The following is a 13,894-nucleotide window of genomic DNA, read 5'->3' as shown; positions in this document are numbered from 1 at the left end:
AGGAGGATATGTACTTAAAATGCCACATGGCCAATAAAACCTATTTTACAGCAGATCTCACCTTTTACAAGCAAATTGACCACTGTAAGGAAAAAAAAAACCACAAAAAACTGGCCCAAAATCCTGGTATAAAACAGCTCCCAACACCCCAAACCTCAGTTACAGCTATTTCAACAACTGCCTGAAAAATACCAAGATTTTAAAAAATCAAAATAATAATACTTAGGAAAATAAATAAAAAGAAAATAAATAAAAATAATAATAATAATAATAGTAGGAATTTCAGTATCCAACCAAACCAACCAAAAGGTACAAGGCCACAGATTTCAGGAATTCATTTGGGTTAATTCAGATGGCAGAGATGAGGTAGGCAAAATAACAAGCAATTACCTTTTCCTGCCTTTGAAGAACAATGAACTTGGGAACTGGTCCAACTTTAGAAAGAGTGATTACTGATTTTCTGCTCAGAGAAACCTCTCCCTCCCCAAGACATGCAACACATGTGTACATATGTACTTTTTATGGCCATCCACTTATCTGTAGCCCATAACACTTGCAGGATTAATTAAAGATAAAATTCAATTATTTATTACATACCCTGCTAATTATTTTTGAAGCTCCATAAAGAGAGCAGGAAAAGCTGCCCAACACAAGCCATAATTAAGCAGAAAAGCAGCATTTGTGTGGTCACTTGGCCAATCCAACATGCAAAACATTTATCATTTAACCATTTCCTTTATATTGTGCACCAGCCTAGAAGGGTTTGAAAGCCGGGCAGAATGACAAATTCGACTTAAATCGAATTTTGAGGAGGGGAATATCTATTCCTACGAGTTTCGACAATCACTTTAGTGGATAATAAGCAACGTTAAATAAAACATGTAGCTAAATAGGCATTAAAGGCCTTTTACATACTTGGAAGAAAAGAAAACAGTTTTTTTTCTCTTTTTTTTTTTTCCCCCCTTTTTTTTTTCTTTTTTTTTTTTTTTTTTAATGCTGCAGACTGCAGGCATTTTGGTCTATCTCTGTCAAGTGCAATTCTTTCTTGATGAATGACAAGGTACGATAATAGGCTGCCGTTACCAGGGCAACCAGACAGCAGAGCTGTGTGCCTTGAATTTTGTCATCTGAAAATGAAACCAGAAGCAAAAGAAAAGCTGAGAATCGAGCGACAGATTAACTCTGAGGGGGGGGAGACGGGGACTGGCGGGGGGAGAGGGAGCACAGGAGGAGGAGGAGGAAGGAGAGAGCAAGGAGGGGGAGAGGGGGGGCTGCATTACAGGCAATTAAAATTACTGTAATCTGCGCTCGCCCTGTGTGTCTGGCTTGCAGTTGCAGCTAGAATTTGTCAATAAGCTTCCAGCTCTGTTTTCCTCACCGTTCTCTTTGTTCCAGGGATGTTTGGGGGGGTGGTGGGAAAAGAAAAAGCTTTAAAAAAGTACTTTTCGGGGCACTCACCTTTACCAGCAGCGCCCCCGGTTGCTCCCAGTCCCACCCGGCTGGGAGCTGAGGGTGGGGATGCAACGCTCATTTCATTTTGTCCAAAGGTCCAAACCTTCAGTGTGAACAGCGCTTGAAAAAAGGATTTTGTACTCCTGGCTCGCATCTTCAGGTCTCATTAGGCTGAACAGGATCCCCTCAGCCCGAGAATTCCCCAAGGATTTACCCCAATGGCTTCACCTGGCCCTGGGAAAATCTCCCCGGAGTCCTCACCTCAGCCGCCTGATTCTCGATCAGAGCCATCCCCACGGGAATTGGTTTTGTCTCACAGGGACAAAGTTGGGGACATTCAGGCCAAGGTTGGAAGCAGAAGAGCTCAAGAGGGGGCAGTTCACCAACTCCAACCTGGCATCAAATCTAAACACCAGGATCTGGGCTTGGTTCAGCTTGGCTTTATGGAGATGAGCTAAAATTCTCTCCTTTGTACCCATAAATTCCAATCAAACAGAATCAACACACACACACACACACACACACACACACATACAAGCCTTGGGTTTATAAAAAAATCCCCAAACTGCCAAGTTTTAGCTGTAGATGCACGATGTAAATGGCTTCACAAACTCGAAATATTCCCAGCTGAGCCACTGATTTATTCTGGAATTGTAGAATTATGGGATGTCCTGAGTTGGGAGGGTGGCACAGGGATCCTCAAACCCCACCTTGTCCCAAAGATCCTGGGGAAAGAACCTCTTCCAAACACCCAAGAAAACCTGATCAGATTAAACACCAGGATGGCTGGGTCTGGGCTCTGTGGAGATGAGCTAAAATTCTCTCCTTTGTACCCATAAATTCCAATCAAACAGAATCAACACACACACACACACTCAAGCCTTGGGTTTATAAAAAATACCCAAACTGCCAAGTTTAAGCTGTAGATGCTGGGTGTAAATGGCTTCACAAACTCAAAATATTCCCAGCTGAGCCAAAAACTCTGCCTGCCCAAGCCCCAGGAACTAAACCTGTAGCAAATTTCCTCAGTTCTGTAACCTGAGCCCTCACAATATTCGTGTTTCACCCTCTTCCATTCCCTCCAGAGATTTTTACAGATGTCTTCTCTCCCTAACCTCCTGGGTTCGCAGATTAAACTTCGCTCCTGCAGTTTGGTGGAAGAGCTGTTGATAAAATAAACCTCCTGTAATTTCTCTGCAGCCCCTCAGGCAAAACTCCCCGTGATCCTTGTGTGGTGTGGGTGAATCATTAGCGCTCCTGCACCTCAGAAATCGGCATTTCTGCCAAGTTGGAAGATGAGGAAACCACCACAGAGAGAAATCTGCCTGAGTCAGAGCCTTTGAAGAGTCCACGGGACTCTCTCCTCCTCCTTCAGCTTGGGCCAGGCTTTAACAGCACTTGAAAAAAGGACTTTGGATTCCTGGCTCACAACCTCAGGTCTCATTAGGCCAAATTTCTTCTCAGTGAGCCTTGTCTGAAAACACTGATTTAAAACGTATTTAATTCAATTAAAAAAGAATGCAAAGCAATAAACGTTGCCTAACCAAAATTACTCCACCTTTGCACAGGAAAATTACGCTCTGAGCGTGTCAGTCATAGAGATGACATGTTCTGGAAATAAAAATTCATAACCCATGCATGTTTTTACATGGGCAAGTCAGTTACCTGATTTTTAAGGTATCTAAAGGAAGAGATCATCCCTCCTTTTTCTCCACAGTCTAATGGGTTATAAAAGAATGACTTAATTTTTTTGGCATCTTGACCGCCTTTGAATATTTTCCATGGAAGAAGTGATTTTTCTCAATATCATCACTTCTGTGATTGGCTTTTTTGCCGTGGCAAGCCCAGGACGCTTCAGTTGTGCTGATTTATTTTTGCCTGGCTGTCACCCCAGGCCCGTGCCTGCGTGGCACCAAGGAGAGGAGCCCCTGCTAGCTCTGGCAGCAGCAGCCTCATTCCACACGGACTAATTAGCTCTGGGTGTTTTGGGAGGGAATGTGGCAATTCACACATTCACACAAAGTTTTGGAGCTGGATCATCCCCACGTTCCAGCGGAGCTCCTGCACAGGTAGCAGGAAGCCAACACTTTTGGTTTTTTTGGGGTTGAAGGAATGATCTGGCTGCTCCTCCAGTCTCCATCCAAGCAAGTGGTCACCAGGGCAATTACAAACCTGTCTTCATTGCCAGCTGTTTCCAAACCCTGCATTTGGAAGTTGGCTTATTCCTCCTTTTCCACTCAGTTTTTGAGAGGCAGCAGGAATCCGCGCTAGGATTTGTCACCAGCTGCATTTACAACATGTGAAGGTGTTACTCCTGATGATCTGGTAACCCCCAAATTGGTTTTTTCCAATGCAAAAAGGGGCTTTATTAAGGGATTTGTTGTATTTAGGGTTTTTTTAAATTTCCTTTTTCTATTATTTCCATTTTTTGTTTTCTATTTCCCTTTTCTATCCTCTCTGCATTCTCCTGTTTGTGCATTGTGAGAAAGGAAGAAAATGAGTTCTGCTTTATTTGAGTGGCTAAAAATCAGGAGATTTGGGTAACATATTAAACTCCAGCCTTTCTGCAGCTACCACACATCAATTCTACTTTTCCCCATCGTGTAGCACAGGTGCCTTTCACCATTTGGGAAGTCTCATGGCAGAACCGTGAAAACCATTTGGGAAACGCTCCTTGAACCCTTGAGTAATGCTCTGTTCAACCTTGGGAAATGCTCCTTGAAACTTTGGGAAATGTTCCTTGAAACTTTAGAAATGCTCCCTTAAACCTTTGGAAATGCTCCTTAAACCTTGGGAAGTGTTCCTTGGAACTTTGGAAATGCTCCTTGGAACTTTAAAAAAATGCTCCTTGAAACTTTGGGAAATGCTCCTCAATACCTTGGGAAATGCTCCCTTAAACATTGGGAAATGCTCCTCAATACCTTGGGAAATGTTCTTTGAAACCTTGGGAAATGCTCTGTTAAACCTTGGGAAGTGCTCCTTGAAACTTTGGGAAATGCTGCCTTAAACCTTGGAAAATGCTCCTGAAAACCTTGGGAAATGCTCCTTGAAAACTTGGGAAATGCTCCTTGAAGCTTTGGGCAGCCTTTCTATCTGCTTTGGTCATTGAAAGCAATCCTGTTTAAAGAAATCATCAACGTATTAATAATTTTGACTAATTCCACGCTGCTTTTCTCACAGTTGGGTGAGGCAGTGTAGAGCGCAGCCACCACGGTTATTTTAAATTTGGGGCTGAATTAAGGCCTCAGAGCTGTCTTAACCCCACCAGACCATCCTGATTTTTAATCTCCCGCGTGTTAACTCAAGCCGAGGCTGGGTTACGGCTCCTTCCTATCCCTGATAAGCAGTGGCAGAGCAAAAGCTGGAGTTGACTCGGCCCTGCGCATCCATCAGCGGCGTGCCAGGCAGTTTCCAGTCCTGGAATCCTTATTAACAGTGGTGATGGAAGAGGCCCCTGGAAAAGAGCGGGGTTTTCAAACACCTCCACGGGGAGGTGACAGCTCAACAAATCACCTTTGGATTCGTGAGCTCAGCAGATTGTTCCTGGAAGCTGTTGAGAGAAAATAAATATGGAAAACCACAATGTCATTTTTAAGAGTCGCTTTTCAGAGCCTGACCACATTTTAAGTATCTGCTAAGTGATGTCCTTTCTCCTCCCCTGCTCCCGGCCAAAACCAATGTTGTATCAATCTCCCGACAAAGACAAGCTTGACGCTGGGGTTGCAGACACCAAAACAAATACCACCTACAGCCCTCGTGAGTCACACAACTCATGTGATTAAAAAAAAAATATATATTAAAAAAAGAATTAAAGAAAGAACAGCTCAACTAATTGTTAATCTGTGAGACTCACAGAAAGGAAATAACTCAGCGAGGCTTTTCTCTTTGTGAATGACTCGGTGTTTGAGGGAGAGAGGATGAGTTATAAATGTGAAATAACTCAGCACATCTTTATATAATAAATGAATTTTGCTGGGCCCAAACCCACCCTGCATGGTCTGACCCCACGGGCAGCCCCTATAAGAAGCGCCTCTGGGGAAGTGCAAAGCTCCCTTTCATTTCCATGGGGTTGGATGGTCCTGCACTGAATCACAGAATCACAGAATCACAGAGACACTGAATCACAGAGTCACAGAATCACAGAATTGCAGAATCCCAGAATCGTGAGGTTGGAAGAGACCTCCAAGATCATCGAGCCCAACCTGTGCCCTCACACCTCACCCAGACCATAGCACCCAGTGCCATGTCCAGTCTGTTTTTAAACACATCCAGAGATGGTGATTCCACCACCTCCCTGGGAAGAGCATTCCAGTGCTTTATTGCTCTTTTGGTGAAAATTTTTTCCCAATATCCAACCTACCCCTTCCCTGCCATAGCTTGAGCCTGCGTCCTCTGGTTCTGTCAGAGACCAACCCCACCTCTCTGCACCTCCCTTCAGGAAGGTGTGGAGAGCAATAAGGGCACCTCTGAGCCTCCTCTCCTCCAGGCTGAACAGCCCCAGCTCCCTCAAACGTTCCTCACAGGGTTCGTGTTCCCAACCCCTCTCCAGCCTTGCTGCCCTCAGCTGGGCAGGTGAACCAGATCCATCCTGGGTTGTTGACACTGAAATGTCAGCACAGCTTCCAGACCCCAGCCTGCTGCCTTTGGGAAGCCCTGGGTGCTGGCAGGAGAAGCTTTGATGTCTTTGCACCTGTCTGTCCTCCTGTGCTGCTTCCTCCTCGTGGAGATCCCTTGGCTCAGCAAACTTCTCCAAGCGTCCTTCCTGAAATCTGCCTCAGGGATGAACAGAATGTTTAGTAAGAACTGGGGAAAAATGGTTCTTTTGGAGAGAAAGATAATGCTAAGCTTGTATCCATGGCATCTGGGTTTTCTGGTTATGGGTACATTTAAATGTATTTAAATACTGGTATTAAATGAGAGCTTCTTGCTCTGAGTGCAGTTGTCCAATAAATTATTTCAGAAATGGCTTCAGACTTTTGCAATAATCGGTTTCTGGCAAGCAACAGGACTCTTAAAAGAACCACTTTATCATTCTGAGGAGATCATAAATGGGAGTTAACTCCTAGATACGGTCGTTTGCAAAACCATCAGAGGTAATAACAAAACATGAGCCACTTCTAAATGGACTGCAGAGGAGGAAAAAACCTGTCACCAACCCTCAGCAGGCCAGCAAATGCAGGCAAAATGTATTGTACCCTGCAGCCCAGCAGATCCCCTCTCTGTCAGCTGCAGCTGGCACAAGAGAGTTTTTCTCTTTGAGAAGAATGCCAGAGCTGTCTGGTGGGCATCATCTCCAGTGGGCACTGAGAACTCTGTGATCCCAGCTCTGCTTCTCCCTTTGATGCCATTTTCAAGTTTCGCTTTCAGCCTTCTGTTCTCTCCAACAAAAGAACAAACAAGTCTCTCAGATTTTTATTTTTATTTTTTTTTCCCCCCCAATAAAAGCCATTGCTCATCAACCCTGAACCACTTTCTGCAGATTCTTCACAGGAGCACAGAGCCAGGAGGGATTTTCTCCTGCTGGGGTGGCTGAGGGGCAGGTTGGTTACTCATGCACCATATCCCAAACGATGTCACTGCTGACTCATGGTGACACAGGCATGGTGAAAATACGGGAATTCTCACTCTCAGATCTCAAATCTCTGCTCTCTGTGACCAGGGACAGGACCAGCATGGTGAGAATATGGGAATTCTCACTCTTTGAGGGCCCTCAAATCTCTGCTCTCCCTGACCAGGGACAGGACCTGAGGGAATGGCTGGGAGGGGTATCAGGGGATTTTTAGCTCAGCTGGGAATATTTTGAGTTTATGAGGCCATTTACACCCAGCATCTACAGCTTAAACTTGGCAGTTTGGGTATTTTTTATAAACCACAAGGCTTTTGTGTGTGTGTGTGTGTGTGTGTGTGTTGATTCTGTTTGATTGGAATTTATGGGTACAAAGGAGAGAATTTTAGCTCATCTCCACAGAGCCCAGACCCAGCCATCCTGGTGTTTAATCTGATCGGGTTTTCTTGGGTGTTTGGAAGAGGTTCTTTCCCCAGAGGCTGGTGGGGCACTGACCGTCCCCAGGGAATGGGGAAGGAGCTGCCAGAGCTCCAGGAGCTTTGGGACAAGGTGGGGTTTGATGATCCCTGTGCATCCCTCCCAACTCAGGACATCCTATAATTCTACAATTCCAGAATAAATCAGTGCCCAGCAAAATGATGAGCCAAAACGAACCAGTTACCCATGGAAACACACAAAAACCACCCCTCAGACACTCTGGATTTGGGGACTCCTGATGGAGAGCTGCAGGCCTCGAGCTGACAGAGGAACCCAAATATTTGGAGTATGACAAGAAGCAGCTTTGCCAATTTCACTTATCTGTTTTCATAACAGTTGGAGAGGCTCCTGCATCTCCAGTGGGGAGTGGGTGGGGGGTTAGGAGAGCTGCCACACTTTGATAAGTAGGGCACTCCGTTATGAAAGATTAAGGCCAGAGATGTGGATGCAGCTGAGTGTAAATGAGACTCCCAAGAGTGAAGATCAAAGTTGGGAGGGAAACCATAGTAAAGCATGAAAACCAAACTTCCTGCCAGGAACTGAAGCATGAAAGGGCCGTGGTGACTTTCAGCTGAAGGCCTCGCTGAAAGCTTTTGGGGGGAGGTCTCTGTGCCAAGGTTGGATGGTCCTCACTGGAAGCAGAAGGGAAAAGAGGGGTTCCTGCATGTCCCATGAGAAGAATCAATTCTGCAGGCTGGGGAATGGTGCTAACAAAGCCAGACAAGATACAGCTTTGATATTTCTTGGCATTTTTCTCCTACAAATATGAAGACCACAAGACTTTAAAAAAAGCCCAGAGGGTTCTTGTCTGTGTGTAGTCATGTAAACCACTGCTCATCAGAGAGGCTTTCTGGCCAAGGAATTAAAGCTGTTTCCTTCCTGGCCCCATTTGTTAAAGATTTTGTCTCTGCTGTTTCAGTACATCATAACTGGCTGGGACTTCACAGGATGGGAGAGGGGAAATCTCTTCCACAACAAGGTGATAGCCATGAACACTCATCTGGTGCAGGAAAAGAAGGTGCACTGGCCTCAATTCCATACTCCCTTTATCACAGGAACTCTGCACATGTTGCTACCTTGGCCAATTCCCTCACTCTCTGAATGACTTCATGTGAAATTTCGGGTAAATCATTCAATTTCCCTGTGCCTGCAAAAGAGGAGGGGTTTAAATAATGACTGTACTTACCCTATAAACTGCAACTCAGCCATTAGATCCATCTCATCTGAGCATCTGATAATCTCTTGCTGCTTCCCACATTGTGAGCATCAAGTTTGTGGAAATGTGGCCTGGAAGGAGCAGGAATGAGGTCTGTGCTCGTGCTCAGGTCAGAGGAGCAATAAAAGGAACACGGAGGAGCTGCTTTGGCAACGGTGCTTCTCACTTCCAGATCCCAGCCTCCTTTAATTAACTTTTCTAAAGTATGTGAGGAAAGAAGGGAGGAACACTGAGCTCTTCTCGTGTGCTCTGACTGCAGCAGAGCTTCTCTCCAAGGCTATTTTCAGCAGCTGCTGCTCATTGCAGCTCCCAGTGGAGGGGGATTAGGGGTGGCATCTCCCACTGAATGTGCCAGCGCTGCTGCCTGCACCACCACGTCTCAATTCGGGGTTAAAAAGGATGGTTTAAGGTGCTTGCTGAGCAGCCCTGGGCAGCTGTAGGTGAGGGAGCTCTGCCCTCCTTTGGATTTGCCCTGTTCCATGCCCAGGGACAGTGGCCTGCTCCCACAGCTGATGCTGGCCAGCTCCTTCCCTTTCACAGGGTTTATGGTGGGAGACAGAGCCTTGCTGGTTTATTTTCCCCCTTCCCCACATTTTTCTCCTTCAGTTTTCCATTCCACCCTCATCATATCTCTCATCAGGTCTCTCCCTCCCTCGATCTCCCTTTCACACTGGGCACAAGTGAGGTGTGAAGTTCCCCATCCCTCCGCCCCAGCTCTGCCCATCCCCAGCCTGTCCCAACCCCAGGGGCCTCCCCCTGGTCACCGGAACCCTGCAGCAATAAATTGGGCAGAACTGGCCAGGGCTGAAGTGCACAGCAGTGGAGAGCAGGGGATGTGCCTGGCTCTGCAGGAGCTAAACCACAAAATTCGCAATTCCTGGGCTGGAGCTGAGTAAAGGCTCTGGGTTCTCAGCCAGGGAGCTGGGTCAGGCTCAGTTCTGTGCTGCTGCATTTCCAGCCCACTTTAGCTGTGAGCAGAGCCACAGCCTCCTCACACCTTCCCCTCTGGCAGCAGGGCCAATCTCTGGGATGAATCCCCATCCACAGCCCACCTGATTTTACTTCCATCACTTTTCCCCAGTGCTCTCCCTCCTCCCATCCCTGCAGAAAGCAGTTCCTGACTGGGAGCACAGCATCCAGCACCTTCCAGGAGAGCAGGAATATTTATATCAGCTGGGGATTGAACCAGATTATGTTTAGCTTTAGTCCCCTCTTTCAGAAACAATAATGTTATGTGAATAATCCTTTTATGTTCATACATCTTGTATAAATATCTGAAACATGTAGAAAACCAAGGAGAGGAGGGAATTCATTAAGGTGGTCAAGGGGAATGTCGCTTTGAGGAACAAAGGGGCTGCTTAGGAGAGTTAAAATTGGTTTATCCCATTACTTTTTCTTTAGAAAGAAACCAGGGGAAACTAAATCTAAGGAAATTTTTCTGAACAATGGTGGGTATTAGTTGGTGGAAGCATATTCCTGAGGAGCTCATGGGAGCATTAGTGTGTTAGTTCAGCTGCCCTAAAATATGCATGATAGTTTTTCTTCCGTGTTTTACTGCAAAATTCCTGATCAGGCAGGTCCAAAGTCTGGAATCAATAGTAATTTTTCAATAGAGTTCCATGGATTTACAGGCAGGCCCCATGTGCTCATTATTTAAAATAAATGAAGGGAAGAAATAGTGAATCAAAATGTGACAGGAGCAGCAATTTTTGGAAAATCCCCCTAAGTTTAAAGAGACCTTCCAGCCAATTTTTTAAAGACAAAACAGAGCATGCATTGAATTTTCAGCTCAATGACATCATGTCACCCTGATTTCATCTGGTCCCCGCATGTTCCTGGTGGAGTGTAACTCGATGCAGCTCCATCCAGCCCGTGGCACGCTGTGATTTATTACAATTTAAATGATAAAGCACCCAAGAATGTTCAGGCAATTGGATTAGCCCATTGACTGAATGTGCAGACAGCTATTTTTAGGGAAGAGGTGTCAGTTTGTGCAATATTAGATGGCCTGGTCTGGTTTTTACTGAGGGGGGCAGGGGAATTTCCCTTCTCTCGTGGTTCTGATGTTACCTCTGTGCTCTGCTCTTTTCAAGTGAAGATCTGGATGTCACAAGATTTTATTCATCAAAGGTGAGACCAAGTCCTTGACACCCTCTGCTGAGTCTCCTGAGAGAGACAGAGGCTGGCAGGACAAACCAAGCCCAAACTTTGCCTGCAGTCTAAAGAGATTTAAACTCGGATTTTGGTGTTCCCAGATTCTGCAGGGATGGGTCAGCAATGACAATTTATGAGGAGCAGGACTGGAACACATGCAAGCCTCTGGATGCCAAGTTCTTGATTCACACCATCCCATCCTCATAAATCATCAGGTGGATCCTCCAAGCTGGAAGCTGCTGGACCCACAGCTCCAGACAGACAGACAGGAAGTGGGGAAAAAAAAGATGCTCCTGTCTTTTGTTTGACAAATATTTTAGGATAAGGCACCGAGCCAAAGCAAAAATAACCCTGAAACTGGAATAATTCATGAATAACGTGGCACAACAATGAAAGGCTCGCGTTAGAGCACTGGATTCTTTAATTCAGCCAAGAGGAGAAAGTGCTAAAATCAACACAAAGGGATCCCATTAGGAGATGAAAGGCTCGTTGCAATCCCTTTGGTTTACTCAGCTGGGTCACTTTAGGAGCACTGAGTGCTCAGGTGTGGCCTAATTCTCCTTTTCTTGTGTTCCTAAGCGGGGCAGGGGCTGAGGGCGTGTTTAGGTGGGAAGGGAATTCGAGATGTGTATTTGGAAGGACGGCATTAACATTCTGGCCATCCTACACCGAACTGCTTCAATCCCTCGCGACAAAATCAGGCAAAGGGCCCCAGTGGCTCCAAAATTTTGTTTCTTGACAGCAAACTCTTCATTTCACATGAAAGCACCGGCAGCTTCTGGGAAACAGGTTAAATCTGGTTCCAAACTTCCTCTTGATATGGACAAAAAATGCCCAGGGCTGGGCTGATCCCAGCAGGAACGAGACCTCCTGGGGCTGAGCCTTGGCTCAGCGCTTTAACATCGGATCTTAGGGTCCCTGGGTCACGGCGATGCCTGGCGCAATGCTGACAGTGAATCAGGGTCGGCTCGGGAAAGAATCCCTCCCTGGTGCATGCGTGGCTTCTGCATCCACCAGAGCCCAGGCCTTGGAAGGCTCTGAAGGCAGCAGAAAGGGAGAAAAAGCCAAAATTCAGAAGAGATTCATTTAAAAATAGAAAAGAGCAGGTTCGAGCGCTCATTCTTTTAAAAATCTCTATTTTTGCATCTCCTCTAGTAGTAAATAGAGGACAATTCTGGCGCAATTCTGACAATGAATTAGGGTCAGCTCGGGAAAGAATCCCTCCCGGTGCATGCGTGGCTTCTGCATCCACCAGAGCCCAGCCCTTGGAAGGCTCTGAAGGCAGCAGAAAGGGAGAAAAAGCCAAAATTCAGGGGAAAAAAAATCATTTAAAAATAGAAAAGAGCAGGTTTAAGTGCTCATTCTTTTAAACCGTCTCTATGTTTGCATCTCCTCCAGTAGTAAAATTGTTTTGGGTTTATGGAGGCACCGCCAATGCTGAGGATTTCAGGGATTAATGACTTTGATATTGCTAATTGTGCCAGAGCTGTTACCTTTGTCTTCTGTTTTAGCAGCAAGCAGGGAGAAGCTGAAAGGAAAGGATATGAAAGGATATTCTGGCCCATGTGATGTAAAAATAGGAGCAGGCTGCTATCAAAACCAGAAATTCCCTCATGGAATTTCCCTCCTGGTTAATCCCCCAGGTGCAGCTTCCAAACCCCTCTGGGCTGGGCTTTTCTGTGCCTCCTGGCGAGATTTACATGAAATATAAAATTATAAAAATTATGTAAAAATATAAAAATATATATATATATATATATATATATATATATATATATATATTAAAAATCTATATTAAAAATATTAAAATTACCTTGAAGGTAATTCTGCAGTCAGTGGTGGAGATGGAGCTGTGAAGTGCAGGGATCCCAAAAGAGCCAGTGCTTCCCATGGCAAACCCTGTGCTTTATTCCAGGGAATTCCCTGCTGCTGTATTTATCTACAATGAGGCAGAATTTAATGACAGAGGAAAATATGTGCAGAGTGAGGGGTTTATCATGATCTATTTGAAACAACAAATAAATTAGGAAGCAGGACTTTCACAGCTTTTGAGTCTTGAGGTCAAAACAACCTGAGCACCTCGAGAAGTCCCTGATGAAGCCAAGATTTACCTGTGCAATTTCTTTTCTGTGTGACTGACGCGAGTTAACGGAGGAAAGTCTTCCCTGAAAGCTGCGCCAAATGCAGCACACTCAGCTCCAAACACCCAAAAACTGCTTGAAGGGTGGGAGCCAACAACTTTCAGTGCGCTCAGGGCACAGCTTCATCCCCCCACCGCATCACCTACGCTGGAGGTGTCTTCACAGGCACAGATGGGAAAGGCTGCAAAGGAAATATTTGAAAAGTGAGGGTGCATTAGGGGAGTGATTGCAGCAGGGTGATTTATAGCTGCAGTAATGGGCTGGGTCTCAGCGAGCTGAAATCCAATTATCAGCCCTGCCATCTCAGGCAAAATGCTTAAGCCAAACTTTCTCATCAGGGCTTTTAGGTTTGGGTTGGTTTTCAGAGGTGCTCAGCACTTCCTCACCCCACGAAAATAATAACAGTAATATCCCTGGCCTTCTGCAAAGCAAACCCTCAGGCTCCCCTCCCCTGTCCAGGAGGAGAAAATGGATTAAAAAACCCCTAAAAGAACCCATTAAATCAGATTATATTTGATACTACACTGCTTGATAAATATTTTCAATAGCTGGGTTGAAAATCAATAATCTTACTCCATGTTATCAGGAAAATCAAAGTGAGGAAAAGAGGTTAAAAGTGGCAAAAATGAGGGATGGGATTCCCTTCCTGTGTGGATCAGGGTCAGGATCAGGAACATTTCCATACCCACCTCACAAAGGCACCTGTGAGAGGTAACTGAGGCCTCTGCAGAAAGGGGCTGGAGCTCCACAGATGAAGCTGCTGTGGAAGGGCTGCAGCATTATTATTATTATTATTATTATTATTATTATTATTATTATTATTATATAATATAATATAATATAATATAATATAATATAATATAATATAATATAATATAATATAATATA

This window comes from Molothrus ater, chromosome 22 (genome assembly GCF_012460135.2).
Source record: "Molothrus ater isolate BHLD 08-10-18 breed brown headed cowbird chromosome 22, BPBGC_Mater_1.1, whole genome shotgun sequence".
NCBI classification, from domain to species: Eukaryota; Metazoa; Chordata; class Aves; order Passeriformes; family Icteridae; genus Molothrus; species Molothrus ater.
Note: the sequence above shows the minus strand (reverse complement) of the source record.